This window comes from Coturnix japonica, chromosome 2 (assembly GCF_054131305.1).
Source record: "Coturnix japonica strain WE chromosome 2, WE-NBRP24, whole genome shotgun sequence".
Lineage (NCBI taxonomy): Eukaryota > Metazoa > Chordata > Aves > Galliformes > Phasianidae > Coturnix > Coturnix japonica.
Genome location: NC_140664.1, coordinates 37,827,754 through 37,842,761, shown reverse-complemented (window position 1 = coordinate 37,842,761; position 15,008 = coordinate 37,827,754). Strand labels below are relative to the sequence as shown.

The 15,008-nt window shown below is 40.1% G+C and overlaps 1 protein-coding gene and 1 long non-coding RNA gene across 5 annotated transcripts in view; both read left to right on the top strand.

Annotated features, from left to right (window-relative positions):
* The window catches only part of SPIDR (scaffold protein involved in DNA repair), a 180,221-nt gene that overhangs the window by 20,017 nt on the left and 145,196 nt on the right, over positions 1-15,008 (top strand). The window lies entirely within an intron of this gene.
* Positions 3,869-5,754, top strand: LOC146761776 (uncharacterized). Its single transcript, XR_014942547.1, has 3 exons — positions 3,869-3,974; positions 5,379-5,443; positions 5,533-5,754. It is a non-coding gene; the product is annotated as an uncharacterized LOC146761776 (long non-coding RNA).

Here is a 15,008-nt window from a genome sequence, read left to right as displayed (position 1 = left end):
CTTTTAAATTGATTATGTTGTATTTAAGAAAATAATGTATTTCTCACCTAGTTTTTTCTTACCTGGCAGGTATGTACATATGGCTGTAGTCTCGTGCTGATATGGTTACTTTCCTATCTTTATAGCTGGAAATGACAGGAGGAGTGTTTGTGGCTCAGCACTCGACTGTGCTTTGAAAATGGGGCTCTGCTGTTCAAGTTATTGGTGGGAAGGTCAGATTTGCTTTTGTGTGTTAAATAAAAACATTAATAGCGCGGTGCAATTGAAAGTTTGAATTCAAACAGTATGTGCTGAAATCAAGGAATGTGTTACTCTGCCTTTGGTCCTGGCTAAGCAAATTGCATCCAGTCATTTGAGATTCTCACAACCACAAATGAAAATATTCCAGTGTTTAACAAACTGAAATACTTGGTGTTCCAGAGCGATGAGGTGGTTTAGGAGGAGGGCAATGGAGCACAGGCCTTGCTGGCTTTTGTGTCCTGCTGCAAAATAAGAGGACTTGTTACTTCATCTTCCAAATGGAGGAAATCTCAGCTCTTTTTTCCTAAATATCCCATTCATAGTCTTGAAGAGTGTAAGAAGCAGCAATCTGTTTGAATATGTAGTTTAACAAAATAAATTAATGTCGCGCTTCTGGAGCTGATGGCCTTCGTGCATTTGCTTAGAGGTTACATGCCATGTTGCGTGTGATTAAGACGAGGAGCTTGCGTGATTGTGGTAAGTGTGTCACATCCTCCCTTCAACTTTGCCCTCCTTGGAGATGCTGGCAGTCTCCCTGTGGTTTGCCCACTTGCCAGCTGGGAGTGGCTCGAGAAAACTTCACTAACCTGTGGATCTGGTTCTCAAGCAAACTTTCAGACTTAACAGTATCTCGGGACTCCTTGCCAAGCCCAATTAGGAGAGAGGGAAGGGCATGAGGGCAGGCCTTCAAAATTTGGCAGGGAACTAGTCTGTAATTTTGTGACAAATTTGTGCGTATTCAAATTGTGTTGTGGAGGGGGGTTGCTGGTTTATTCTCTCCTTGACAACCCAGTAAACTCCTTTGTAAACATGAGACTACTGTGGAGCTCCCCTCTTCTATGAAAGCCTTCCCCCATCTCCTCTGCAAGGTGGTGGTTCTGGATGTGCTTGGAGGGCAATGGGAAAGTAACTGCTTTGACACTGAACAGTGTTCACATATTTGTTTATCTTGAAATCTTTCTATGCCTTCCCTAGGGATTTTTAAAGATAACCTATGGAGTCAAGGCACATTGTTAGTAATTTATTTTACCTTTCATGATATTAATTCCCTGTCATCTGTAGCATCAGCCATCTGCGTATTTCTTATTTAAATGCCTTCCCTTCTTTTGATTAATCAAAGGATGAATTCACTCATCTACGCTGCTACTACAGTTACCCTTTTCATTCTGCAGTGGAACTGTCATAAAAACAGGAGATGAAAAATTACCTCTGCTGTGGTTTCTCCTATGAAGACTGTCACTAATGTTTGGCCCTGTCAAATGATCGTTAGCTGTTCATTGGGAGCTTTAAAATTATTCGCTCTTTGTCTACCTCCCTTTGTCCAACATCTGGTTGTTTTTCTCCAATGTGTGAATTTATCTTCAATGTGTATGTGTATATATACATATATGTGTGTGTGTGTGTGTGTATATATATATATATATATATATATATATATATATCCTACACAAGAGGTAAGGTAAAATGGTTCAAGAAGTGTATTTCTCATGCCTTTCTAGATTTGTGTTTACTTTAGGATGCAGTTATTCAGAAAATCGTGTTTTGAGCACGAAAAATACAACTTCAAAACATCAAGGACATAACGTCTTTCTTTTTTCATCTTTCAGGCATTCAAGCAGAATTCTTTTCCCAATCACTATAGAGTTATAGCTAATAAAATACAAATTGCAAGTCACAAGTAGGATTCTGGATCAGAGAAAAGGACTTCAGAAAGAGTTTTCTATGATACTAAGCAGGGACCCAGTAAATTCTTATGCAACTTTTATTATCTCTTTGGTTAGCAGATTTTAGCCATTCTTGTAGTAGTACCTTGCAGTATGTAGAGAAGATAAAAATGAGAGCAGCCTTCCCATATTCCTGATGTTGGAGGGCCTTGCCAGAAATATGGGTCATCTCCTTGGTGCATGTCTGTCTTGCTTTGCTGCAGATTCTCCAGTAAAACAAGAATGTTGCCCTCTTTCAGCAGGTGGGTGAAGGGTGCTGGGGCACAGCACCAGCTGTTAACTGCTTTTCAGGTGTGTACTGAAGTGGTAGAAACACCTTTAGTGGACGGCCCAGGTAGGCTCCATGTTTGCCTTGCTCTCTCATGTGGATCTGTCTGTTTGGACCCATGCTGGGCTGAAGCTGTGTGTGCAGAAGGTTCTAAGTGTGAATCCAGATCCATCTTCCTGCTTTTCAGTTACGGCCTGGCTGGAAGGTGCTGTTGTAGGCTTGTACTGTCAGGACATTGGTGGGGTCATTCCCAGATGGTAGGAATGGGCCCTAAGGAAGTGTCTGAGGAAAGCTCTCTCAGTACTCATCTGTGAACTGGCTTTCGTTCTACATCTGTGTACATCAAATACCTTGATCATTTTAGGCTGAGGTGTAGGAGAGAGAAGAGCTAACAGAAGGAAAGAGGAAATGGGTCTGATACAAGGCTTTGGAGAGGAAGAGGGGCCGTCCTGAGGGAGAGAGGAAATATGGATGTTATTGAGCTTTTCCTAGTGTTATGTGGAGGAAGTACATCAAGTTCATGGTTCACCAAGTTTATTTTACCTGTCTTTCTACTTGTTTGCTTTTCATCCCATGGCAGAGCATTAGCCTAATCCCTGTGTGAATGACATAACTTTATAACAGATTGTCCTGAATAGAAGCATTGCATGAGATATACCTACAGGGTCGCCTCTACTTGAAGCTCTGGAGAGGAAGTGAGTCATGAGCAGCTCTGGCTTTATAACTTGTCACTCCCGTCCTTTGCTAGCTGAAAGGTGTGCTGGAATTTTCCAGGTACAGTAATGGGAGAGGTGAGAGGGAGAGCGCGTAGGCTGGGATTTAGACAGGGAAGGGCTTGGCACAGGGAGAACTGTCCATGCACTCAGCTTATGATAAATGAGGGAATGATCAAACTAAACTGGGAGAGAAAAGCAGCAAATGTATTGTAAAATGCATCTAATGCTGTCATTGTCTTTATTATCTTTCTATTACCATTTTCCTTTATTAATTTGAAACATACACTGAGTTTTTTTTCTTTCCCCGGCATGGATTTCAACACATTTTTGTGCCTGTGCCAGGAACACTGTGTTCTGTTAAGTCATTTCGTGACGTTGAGCACTGGCCTGAAGCCAAGCTGGGTCAAGTTCATTCAAATAAGTTTCAGTGTAGGCTCGCTCTCTGTGAGCAGTGTTAGTCCTGCCTTCTCATGATAGGGGGCTCTGTTGTGTTAGTTTTCCAAAGTGTTCAGGATTTCAGGTTTTTAAGTTGTTCGGGCTTTTGAATTGTCTTTTATGTTTGAGTAAGGAGTTAAGGAAAGAGAGGAAAAATAAAAGCCCATATTCTTATGTATATCTGTGAGGAGAGAAAAATGACTTTGGTCATAGGGTTATAGAGCAGAACAAGATCTGCAAGCTGCAGTGTTTTGTGTGTTCCCATCTCTGTGCCTGTGATGATTATTTTTTACTCCTAGCCTTGGGATGATTTTTAATTGGTCTATTTTGCCTTTAAAACAGGAGCTGCCTCTGAGGTTCCAGTGACAAAATCCTGCTCATGACAAAAATAGATGATAGGACATGTAGTGCATGAAAACTTCAGTGACTCTGCTAGGTTAATTGCTTCCCTTTCCTACAGGAATCTTTGTCTTGCTCTCTAAGTTCTGTGAGCTTTAAGCTCCTCTTAAATGCACTAATTAAAGAAATCCTTTCTTCAGGATGTGCTTCCCATACACTGAATCGTCTCATGTTACGGTGTTGAAAAGTCAGGTTGGTTTTGTCTGCCTCTTTTATTCCAACTTCCCTTTCAGGGACTGCGTTGTTGCTACTTTGCATAGTCGCACACTTTTCCTTCCTGTAACCCTACCACAAATCACACTAGATCCCCTCCCCTTCACTTCCAGTAACTGCTCTGTGAGCAACAATTTTGGAACTACTGGCAAAATAAGAGTCTTTGACAAGCTCATAAAATCCCCACAACAGGATGGTAGTTGCAGTGCCAGAGACGACATCAGCAAGAGGTCTCTAAGACAACTGTTGATGTTTTAGTATTTGATGAGAAACCCATTCTTCCATTTGCTTCTGGGATTTTTTTGATTAAGGGTGAGATCTCTGGGGAAAACTGATGTTTATGGAGAGAAGGGATTAACTTTAAATTCGCTTCCCTATTCTCTTTACAGGTCATAATTTTTGTATATTTTGAGTGTCTCTTACCTAGACAGGTTAGCCATTTTATTTATCCTTTCTTTTTAGCTGTGCTTCAAAATTCTATGTCTTGGCTCACTTGATGTTTGGCTTTTAAGGGAGAGAAACATAGCAGTGTCAGGTTCCCATGATTCAACACCCACTCTTAGGTTACCTGTTGGTGCTTGCTGCCTTATCTTCTCTGTGTGGGAGAGTGGAGGATGATCAGATTTGTGTTCATCACTAGGTGTCACTCACTTGCAATTACTTAAAGTATGTTTCGGGGCAAAAAGAAAAGAAACTCTCTTGCTTGCTACCTCACCCAAATGGGTGTGTGGGGGAAGGAAATGGTGTGAAATGTGGAAAAAAAAAAAATTCCCATCCTTCTTTCCCATAAAGCTATTATATGTTGTTTTGTAACTTTATTGCTTTTCAGCGTATCTTGGTTTATGTTTTTGTTGTTCTACTGATGCAAGGAAACAAACAAGGCAACTTTGTTAACCTTTTCATGCCCTCCATTATCAACTGTGGAAGAACTTAATAGCTGAGACCTTTTAAAAGATTTGGGAACCTGGATCAGGGAATTGTGGTGGTGGCACTTGTGAATCACTTGCAAGAATGCTTAAAAAGGAATATAGGTGATGGAACTCAAAGTTATTCCTGGGACCTGACCACTGAGCTATGTTGAGCTAAGGATGGTTATTAAAAACCAATGCGTGCATGAAGATGATTTATATTTGTGTTATCTAGCAAATGATGTGGAATGTGGTGCCTTTCCTAGGTTTCGGTCAGCAGTCTCCCTCATCGGGCAATTAGTATGGGGAGTGTATGTTCAGTCACTGAACTATTTGGTTATCAGTGCTATTTTGGAATACTTAATAAAAAAAAAAGAATAAGTGGGGGGCTGGGTAGGAGGGTTAATCAGTAAAATTCAGTAGATTGGTCCAAAGTTGTTGAATGCACACCAAATATTCAAAAACTTTATTCCAGAAGGAGAGTTTTCAGAAAGTAAAGAGTATCCATGTAGATAACTGGAAACTTCATCAGCAAGGACAGTGAGTTTCTTCTCTTGTGCTTCCCACCCTCCCCCTTGCTCTCTCCCTTGAAACATAATGCTTTTTTCCAACCCAATTCTGTCGTTCAGTGTGGGGGCCGAGGCTGCTGTGGATCAGGACATTGCGTAGACTGCCTCACCTCGTCTGGGTTCAAGTGAGCTGGATCTGTGTTGTGTCTCCATTTGTTGTGTCAGGAAACTAAGCCTCCTGGAGGGTCTCCAGACAGCGCTCACTGTGGAGGGCTCTCTGAATTGCCAGAGTGGTGTTAAACTTGGACTTTGTGTGTCAATAAAAAAAAATATCTGGCAAAAGTGCGTATTGTTTTTTTCCCTATCTCCTCTGTAGCCAGAAGTGCTAGTTTAAAAGACACAGAAATTACTTTCTCTCATCTTTCTTTGCCTGTCGATAGTAGCTTCTTTGTAGTCAATTATATTTATATGGAAGGTGGCCTAAGCCAAGGGAACCCTTCCTAGACAAAAATCATTTCTGTGGACCTGCAGTGATGACTTGGGGAAGGTAGCAGTAACAGAGGAGGTCTTTTTCAGGGCTGAGAATAAGATGAGAAGAAAAAAGATTTATGTTGTTTATGTGGAGTAAGATTCTTAGACTCAGCCTATTCCTCCCTGCAAAATATATGTGGGTATTCATGGAATAAAGTTATGTGCTAACTGTATGAACAAGTAAATCCCTTAAGCCCTGTGTCAAACTGCATGTTTGCAGTGGCTCAGCTCATTTTCAGACCTTGAAAACAGCATGAATTCCTTATGACAGTTGAGAAGAAAACACAGCCTCCCTTGATACCTGTGCAGATATGACAGAACTCTTAATCATAAGATTTAGTTTCCCTTCGTGAAGATTATAGGTTAAGATTCATCTCCTTGTTCTATCTTGGATTACTAAGCGTTTGTGGCTGTGTGTCACTGTATTTATCTAGTCTGCATGTTGAATTTGAATATAACTGAGAGTGTGTTTGGATGAATAAAGTAGCATAATTTCCTTCCCTTCCCCTGAAGGAGAGGTGGGTTTCTTTAAAGTATGGCAGCTATTATGACTAACTATATAATTATACCTTTAATCAGAGTGAAATATTTTAGATACACGGCAACCCCATTTGGCCCCTCAGTGCTGAACTGAAGAGCATCTAAAGATGCATAGTATGGCCTGTAGTCATCATCATCACCTCTAATCACTCTGCGTGTTAAAGCCACTGTACAGGAGTATGTGTGGCTGTGTGATTTATTTTTGGGGGTGGTAGTGAGGGAAAACGAGATGCTCATGTAAATTCCTTTTTCTACCTTTGTTGTGTGGTGTTTGGTTTTTTTTTTTTCCTTGCTGTATCCAATCTTTTTGCCTACATTCAGTGGATTTCTTCTGCTGTTGACCTGTTTGGAAGTAGATGTAGTTCTAAAGGTGTGGGGAGGGATTTTTGGTCCATCCAAACTACTTAAGCTTTTGAGAGGCTAATGGTTGTGGAAAGCAAATTTCTCAAGGCATAGCCTACAGAAATCCTCTTTTCTGGGCAAGTTTTACCCCTTCAGCCCCTCAAAGACACAGCTCAGCTACTGTCTATACCACTTTGAGCAAGTTAATTCTAGTATTCTAATTTTTTGGCATATTGGAATCCATTCTCAGAAGCAAAAATGGGTTATGGGCCATATGGTTTTTGTAACTTACAACTTCTTCCCCCCACCCTGCCCTGTGCTAATCCTGTCCTTATAATAAAGCATAGTAGATGTTGTTTCTTGCAGACCTTAATTGTGCTAGCAGCTATTTTAATACTGATTCTTTTGCTCTAGTCTGAAATACAGTAACTTCCAGCATTTGCTTATGCTCTGTTTCATGATTTGTCTGATAATGAGTATTTTCAATCTTTCTGTGCAAAGAAAATGGGGAAAAAAAGCTGAAGAGGAACAGATAACAAATAGTGAAGAAGGAGTGACATCAAAATGGCAGTTCTGTCAAACAGAACCGAGTCTATAGGTTTCACAAGGTGGCACATGTTGAAGTTGACAACAGAAATGAAGTGCAACTATTCTAGGCTAATTTTGAACTAAAAGGTTAAATGCAGCTGGGGAAAAAACTGAAAATTTCTGAGAATGTTATACCAGATGGTCAGAAAGACCTTAGGGTTGTGTAGTGGCATCACATGCTGAGAGGCCTAGAATTCAAAAGGCAAATCTAAGATATGTGCACATGAGTTTTTGAGCTTAATTAAGCACTGTCTAATTTACTCTATCAGGAGCAAAAGATCTGAAGTATTGTTTTTGCAAAACAGTGATGGCAAGGCTATAGTTTGTTACCTGTTACTGTACGTTTTCTCACAACTTACTGAGTACACAAACATTGCATAGGGATGTTGGTAGAGTGTTAAGATAAGGGCAGTGAATTAAAACAAACGCAATAAATGAGAAAGCCTTTGTAAAAATGTGCAGACAACTGCATTCAGCACAACTGTTGATGGCTTGGCCTTGAGCTCAGTTGGTGGAGCTGCTGCTGCCTGGATACCAAGATAATGTGTGTGATGTAATTGTACCAAATCTACACTACCATGGTGTGTACATGTAGTTCACCAGTAAAAGCTGCATCTCTGAACTGTGCATATCCCAAGTTACGTTCAGGTACAGTAACAAGGCATTTAGAAGGGATTTGCCTGTAGAGTGCATGGATAGTCATAGCTGAACACAGATTGAGAAACTGCTTAATGTTTTGGTTCACAAAAGGCAAAGTAAATCTCTTGTTGCTGGCCAGGTACTAGAGAAGATGGTTGCAAGTTGGTAGCCTTTCTATTTTACTGCTACATTGAATGACTCTACAAGCATGCACCTCTTCCCCAGCTGCAAAGGAATGTTTTTCAGTAAGATGTAAGAATGACTGTTTAGGACAGACTGAAGATCTTTCTGTCCTGGTACCCCTTGTGTGTGCTTGTTGTGAGGTACTTGCTATTTAAACATAAGATATTAACATAGGTCAAGCTGGTGACTGGCTAAATCATGTTACTGTTTACTTTGTTCTTGGCTGAATGTAGATTAAAATAATCCTCTGTCTTCAGACAAGGCTAAATAGTTGAATGCTGGAAAGTTGTGATTGATAGGGAGAGTTTAAACAAAATAGGAAGAGTTCTGATTTTAAGCATATTTGTATGTATTCCATTATAACTGAATTAGTGCATAATATAAATATGTTGTACTGGACAGTTTTAAGATGTCTGCACCTAGCCTATGGCACTGGTAAATAGGTCTGAATGTGATGACTTGTAGGAGAGCTTCTGTGGCCTTTCGGAAACATGCAGCTTGAAGGGAGATTGTTTGTTTGTGGCTGGTTTTTTTTTGCTTAATAGGGGGCATATTAAGATATTTACATCGTCCTAAGTTGAGCCGGTGTGATCACACGCAATTTCTTCATGTAATCTTCTCAAACCCTTCCTATTTCCTGAACCTTTTGGAACAGTTTGTTAATTCTAACTCTCCATCTTCCTCTTTGACTGAAATTTGCAATTTCCTTTCAAGAAACAACTTCCTATTGAGTTCTAACTTCTGTGACCACTTTGATGTATTTCACTTTTTTTTTTTCTTTTTTTTTTTTTTCTGACGTCCTGAATGCATTACAAAATCCAGTGTTGTCTTCACAGCTTGAATTTCTACCCTCCCTCAATCGAGGAAGTATAGAAGTGGATGGGGACTTAAATAACGAGCAAATGGAAATACTTTGAAATTGTGCTTGGTCATGCTGTGTCATTGTAAAATTCCAAGCTTGATTAAGTTCAGTCTGGTTAGGCAGCTAGAGAGGATGGGATTATAGCATGTTTGCTATGATGATCGTTGGCTTTGGGAGATTTGCCTTCTGGGAGTTGTCTGGAATTCCAAAAAATGCTGCAGCATGTTTGGAGCCAGACACAAACGGGCTGATTTCTGTGCTGTGGCTGATCATTGAGCCAGAATTACAGGAATCTAAGTGCTGGCCTGTGGAATAGCTCTTAAATTTAGATTCCTGTGTTCTGTATACAATGAACAGGAGAGAGCTTAAGTGCAAAACGCCAGGATTCACAGCTACTGCCTTTCAGATCAAGGAACACTTAAGCTCCCCGGTGTTCCTGCATTTTATCTGGAGCAGGGACTGGAACACAGTCTCGACAGTTCTGTTCTATGTTTCCAAGTGTTTTCCTGAAAGCACACTCTGGTTCTCTTGAAGACATTATGACTATTTTCTTTCTTTTTTTCCCCCACTCACAGTGGTCCAGCTATCAAGAGAGAATTAGAAATGAGCTCCTTTATTGCTTTTGTTGGATCGAACACTTTCCCAAGAGGGCGAGTTTAAACTCTCTGAAGCTACAAAGTGTCTTGATAGAGTTTAGGTTCCTCATTGCTTAAACTGAAATGTCTGGGCAGCTGCAGAAGAGAGATGTTTGCTATCATGCATGTGCTTTTTAATGCAAATACATGTCGCATGCTGTGAGCTGAAATCTCTGCAGAATGTAAACATACCTACTGATTCCTAGCCAGGCTTTAGGTATAGAAGTACCAATTCTGCTCTCATAGCCTGAAGTGTGATCTAAGCCAAGCAGCCAGTGGAGTTACATTGAAGCTGCCTATGACAAGAAGCAGCGCTCTAAGGAAACCTAGAAATACTGAGCACTGACAAAGCTGGGTTTGTCTGGGGGCTTTGTGAGCAAGAGTGGAAGATGTGACTGAGCTCTTGGACTTCAATGTTTAAATGCTGCCAGAGTGCCTTTTGGAGTCTGAGTCCTTCAGCTTTTATAGCTGGAGATAAGCGTATGTATTTAAGTGTGTAGAATGCTTTAAAGTATTTCTCTTGTGTTCTCTGTCAAGTTAACAGAACCATCACCAGTCTCCTATTTTGAAGATTTAAACAATTGAAGATTTCCAAAAGACTTTTCAATTTGAATATCTGCAAATTCAAATGTAGACACTTTATGGATGTTTCCCTTGCCCTTGGACGCAGAGCATCTGTGGTGCTCAGTGTTCCTAAAGGGGAGTCGGTGCCCAGGACTTGTAATAAATAAGCCTGAGAGCCAAGTTTGTCAGATCCAGTTGAGTCACTTCTGCAAATTCTGTCTTCAACAATGTATCCCAAGATCTGGTGATCCCAAGGAACTGATGTTAGAACCAGTCTTAAACAGCAGGCTTTCTGACTCAGTCCTCTGCTTACACCACCAGGCATTTTATTGCTAAGCCTTGCACGATCAGGCAGTGGTTCATAAACCTCATACACTTATTTTTAAAGTAAATCTTTGACTGCTGGGCTTTCTTCTACTATAACTGAAAGAGGGATTTCCCCATGTCTCTCAGGGTTATGTTTTAAAGTCTCCTTCACTTAGAAATTATCTGGTAAAATATTACTTCATTAGCTATGAGCAGACTCTTCTGGTGATGGTTGCCATCTACAGCAAATACTGTTCCTCTCCTGAACTGACTTACTGTCATTACTTCAGTGTCCTCTGAGTCCTAGTTTAACAGTATGGTGTCACTTGTAACTATTGGAGCCCTTGAGATGTTGGCCTAAAGCTTTGTGGTTTTCATTGTGGGAAAACATTGCTGCTTTTGCTCCTTGTGTGGTATGTTTCTGCAGCCCTTCAGATGTGATGTTAGCTGCTGTGCAAGTCCTGCATGTGCAGCCTATATGGAGTGGTGTGGAGACTGCTTCTGGTGGCAAGGGGGAGCAGATATGTAGGTTCATGCTTCTGCTTTCTGTGTATCCTGTTCTTTCATGATTTGGTAAGATTTCTGATGAAATAGGACTGCCTTGCACAGAAGTTAGTGAAAGTAACCATAGCTTCTATTCTGCAAAAAGAGAAGTGAATTCAGGAGAGCTTTTATAGTTGTCCCAGTTTGCTCAGAGGAAGGCTGGCATTAGGTGTATATTACTGTCAAACCTGGAACTGGTGAGAAAAAATATGATATTTCCCAAATGTGGATGGCAGGATTGCTTATACTTGAACAAATAATTGTAAGATGCTTGTGTTTGGAATGCAGATGTGTACACACACGCCTTTGTTCATTGTGGTGTTTCTGGGGCACTTCCTCAAGAACTGGTTGTCTCACCAGGTAGTCTAAACATGGCTATAAAATTTGCTATTTTGCTCAGGGTAGACTTTGTATTCCTTGTATAAGTGCATTTCAGTGATAGTAGTACTTACATTTGGCTGTAGCTACATGATTTTCCAGGACTTATAACAGTAAAAATAGCAGAGAAAAACCCCCACTAGTTCAGTGGTGCTCTTGTAAATTGACAGTCTTGACTTCTGATCTAGAAACTCAGCTCCTCTCCCTCCTGAGTGATTAATACATAAGAGAATCCATTTGCTTTTGGCAGTCTGGGGGGAAAATGCATTTAAAATGTCTATTTCCAAGTTAACATTTGGCTGTAGCAGATGTCAATAAACATCTCAGAAGAGTTTTTATCCCAAAGTCCTGGTATGTGCTATAGTTACATTAATGCTCTGAATTGCAGTAGCTCCAATGGAAATCACAAGTCAGCATTTTGGAAACCAGGGCTTAAATGATGCATTTTAAAATTGTCCTTACAAATGAATTCAGAACTGAGAAATAATCTTTTCTACAAGGAAACACAAATTTTTGTCAGAATCTTGGTTATGTTCCCCTTTCTGCTGGGACAAAATCATCTTATGTTGTAATATAACACAGCTGTGTTTGTTTACATGCTGCATTTTCAGAACAGAGTGAATTTTTGCCTTATTTTAACATTTATAATTTGCATCTAACTTTCTTTTAATGAATTAGTAACTCTAGAAAAAAGACCGGGTACCTACTGATGCCTCTTACAGTGAGAGTGAGGCAAGTCTCTTCTTACTAGTAACAAGTGACGGGACAAGGGTCTCAAGTTGCACCAGGGCAAGTTTAGGTTGGATATTAGGAAGCACTTCTTTACAGAAAGGGTAGTTAGGTACTGGAATAGGCTCCCCAGGGAGGTGGTTGAATCGCCATCCCTGGTTGTGTTTAAGAGCTGTTTGGATGTGGTGCTCAGGGATATGATTTAGTGTAGGGTTTTTAGAGTCAGGGTACTATGATTAGGCTGCGATTGGACTTGATGATCTTCAAGGTCTTTTCCAACCTGGGTAATTCTATGATTCTAAAGGCTTGCTTTAGCTTTTGTTCCCTTCTGCTTATATGAGAGGAGTGATCGTGCATTGGCAGGTCTTTGTAGTCAAAGCACTGTGCTCTGAACAGAAAATACTATATGAACTGGAGTTTAAATAATTGAACTAGCAATGTAGATAAACAGCTTAGGCTTTTAGGAAGTAGAAAGCTAAATCCTGCTTCAGAACAGCGTTGCCCTATGTGGTGTCCTAGAAAATGACCCTTGGAGTGTGTGTGTCTTTAGATTTTTAAGATAAGTTTTAAAAGAAAACAAGAATGTAGACCAACTGTTACAACATCTCACCCATCTTACTGGCTAAAGTGAAATTACTGTTTTTGTCAACTGGGGTAAGGAGATCTTCCAGAGTAGTTTAAGCATATACACAAATGCATCTGGTGATTTGGGGTGGGTAATAGAAAATGACACAGTGTTTTTGGGCCATTATGATTGACTTTACTGGCCTTTTGTTGCTGCAAAAGTAATGACTAGACAGCAGTGTATCAAGCACCTCTGCTGAGTGGTAGCATTTCCAATTAATATAGTTGCTAAAGGGACGAAGATAGAATTGTCCCAGTAGAAGCCCACACTTGCACTTTGGCTTTTGGGAAGTATAGCCATGCTCCCTGGATTTGTGCAGCAAGCAATGTAGAGATGTTCTGTGCACTTCCTTCAGAGCTATTGTTGCTGATGCTCTTTCAGCTTGAATTTTTCCTCTTCCCTCCAGCTTCTCAAGTGCTGAGCACAGCTTTCAGAGCAAGACCCCCTGCTGCTGGTGTCTCAGTTAAAATATTTTTCTTCAAGTTACTTGTAGTCTTGAGAAGGAGTTGGTGGCCCCATACAGCGAACGCTTTAGGAAATCACAACTTGCTCGGTATTTTTAGTTGCTTCATGTGTAACATGTACATTTTTTGATTGGAATGCAAATAGTTTGCTTACAGGTTTAAGAAGAAGTGGTTTGCAATTCTTTAAAGTCCCACTAGCTATGGAGTTCAATCTGAAGGACAAATATCACAAATATTTTTACTTTAGGAAGAGGAAAAATAAAGACAAAATGTTTAATGGTATCTTGAAGGACACTAAAAGTTTATTTTTAAATGCTCTGCCTGGAAGCCAAAGTGGGTTGTATTATTTCAGTGTTACCTTCCCAGCTTTGAGCTTTTCACACATTTGAAAACGAAAAGACAGAGCTCTGAACCTTGCAGAGGTTGTTTTTTATTCCATGTCTAAATACGTGTTGACATGTGCTAGCCTTATACTTGTAGGAAGAAAATGACACTTCCATATTTTTCCCACTTTCTGAAGTAAACAAAGCATTGATTCAGGAATGGCAGTGAAGACACAATCTCTTCACCTGATTTGAGATATTGGAGGTGTTAAGCCAAAAGATATGGGTGGCTGCTGTGGAAGTCAACCAGCCAACTATTGCTCTTCAAATTCAGGTGTGTAGATGTGCACTGGGGCTCTCTCTTTTTCCTTTGCCTTTTACTGAGAATTAGCTGAGAATCTTCATATTCCTACTTGAGGTAAGCTAGAGAATCCTCATAAAAGTGGTACAAATATTTCTGTGTGCCAGTTCTTGGAGACTTACAGGTGACTCAAGTTGTAATTGCTCAGGAGTACTGCTTTACTGTGACATTTCAACTGCTTTACCAGGTGCATTTATCTGATACTTATTTGCTTTCAAGTCTTATATATCTGTGACTCTGTCTTACAGTGTGTGATACACATATTAGAGTAATAGTGTCACTGATACATATGTAAGGTAACATGCTGTACAGCACACACTCTAATCTAGATCTCAAAGTGATTTTTAGCCAGTCTTCATTGTGAAATCTTTTAAAGTTCTATGCTCGTATTTGGACCATCAGCATAACTAAATGGGAAACGTGGGATAATATTGCACCAGTTAGTGCCTCTAGATCTCTTGAAGTCTGTGTTTGCATCTAAAAATTGTCGTGTTATTGTAAAGTCTAACTCAGTTGATGCTTAATTTGTGTTCTTTGTGTTCCTCTGAAGATTAAGCATATGACCAACAAGAAAAAAAGACCAAAAAACAACAAAATGTTAAACTCAGTGTTGTACTCCTTTTTCGTTTTGTCCTGTTTCAAACTACATTTCAGTGTCATTTTAAACTAGCTTTCTTGTTTGGGAGGTTCTTCAGTTTACTTGAAAAAGCAATTAAATAGCTCTTCTGCTTCTTCAGTCTGCACGTATATATCCGCTGTCATGGTTAAAAACCAGCTTAGGTGAAGGTGGTGCTTTGTGTGCATGTGTGTACTGTCATTACTAATGCAGTGCTTCAGACATGGTAAGGCATTTCCTGCCCTGAAATATTGGTTGTTTAAAACAGCTTTGGCAGGATAGAAATGTGGAACGACGCTCTAGAGAAAACAATCTGTGCAAGGACTTCTGGAAAGGAAAGAAAAGGGTTGGAAGCAGTTAGAAATGA